The sequence below is a fragment of the Benincasa hispida genome, chromosome 7 (genome assembly GCF_009727055.1).
Source record: "Benincasa hispida cultivar B227 chromosome 7, ASM972705v1, whole genome shotgun sequence".
Taxonomy (NCBI): Eukaryota; Viridiplantae; Streptophyta; class Magnoliopsida; order Cucurbitales; family Cucurbitaceae; genus Benincasa; species Benincasa hispida.
In genome coordinates, this window is record NC_052355.1 from 8899699 (window position 1) to 8900887 (window position 1189).

The 1189-nt window shown below is 40.0% G+C and overlaps 1 pseudogene; it reads left to right on the top strand.

Annotated features, from left to right (window-relative positions):
- The first annotated feature begins 49 nt into the window (after positions 1-49).
- The window catches only part of LOC120080962, a 9046-nt pseudogene continuing 7906 nt past the window's right edge, over positions 50-1189 (top strand).

Here is a 1189-nt window from a genome sequence, read left to right on the forward strand (position 1 = left end):
AGTCTCAAACCTATACCTCTCACTAGGTGTGGGTATTGAAGAGGAACCAATGCCGGAAGTACATGGCCTTATCAACGTCAAGATTTTGAGAATGCTTCTAAAAGATTCCCCACATTACCCTGAACTTCTACCTAAAAGGCTCATGATCGATTTAAATGCGCCGCAGCAGTCGAAACCAAAGAAACAACGCAAGGTTGACAAAGGAAAGGAAAAAGTCCAAGAGCCATCACTGCAAGATCCTAAACCCTTGGACCCTTTGCCTTTGATCATCCGCCTTCCAAGCCCTCCTGCAGAACCTTCTTCCGTACTCCCTGAACATTTTACCAACCTTCTTCTTGCCCCTGATTCTCCAACCGCATATCCAGTAGCTCCATCCTCACCGCAATTTTCCCTTCCATCGCCGCATGTTGATGACCCAGCGATTTGGGTGAAGGCATTTCTGCCCAACCCCAAAACGATGATGGCGAAACATCGCAGGCACAACCCACCATTGCCACCTTAGTCGCTGAACTTGCAAATATGCGTTCCCTTCTCTCCCATCAAAATAAACTCTTCTGCCAGCGCATGACTGAAGTATACGAACGATAAGCAGAATTGCAACGCAGCATTGCTATGACAAGGCAGGTGTTGATCAATATTCAACGCAACATTTATACGATACATCTGAACCAAAGGTAAGTAGCGGAGCGCAACCATGAATATTTCAACTTCTTGACAGCATATCTTCATGTTCCCATTGTGCCTCTGCATCTCCAGCAACATCTGCATCCAAGAAGCTCATCACGTACCTCATCAAAATCCTCCACCTGAACCTCCTCCTCCTCAATAACTTTACAATTTTTTTATTGTGGTCATTCTTTTATTTTTAATTTTAATTCATTATTTTTCTATGTATAGAAGCTAATTACTTGATTCTTTGTACATGCTTAAAATTTTGTATTGCGTTATTTGTAATTTTTCGTATACTTGGTTAATTTTTAATACAACTAAGTAACAATTCTTTATGTATGCGTTAGCCTCTTCTTTATCATCTTTTGTCATTTATTGCAATGTTTGTTATCTTTTATTTAGCATTATTTATTGCGCTGCCATGATGACTTATATGTATACACTTAGTAACATTTCCCACACTTTGTATTTTCTGACTAACACTTAGTTAATTCGTAGCAATAGCACTACTTTACCTTTT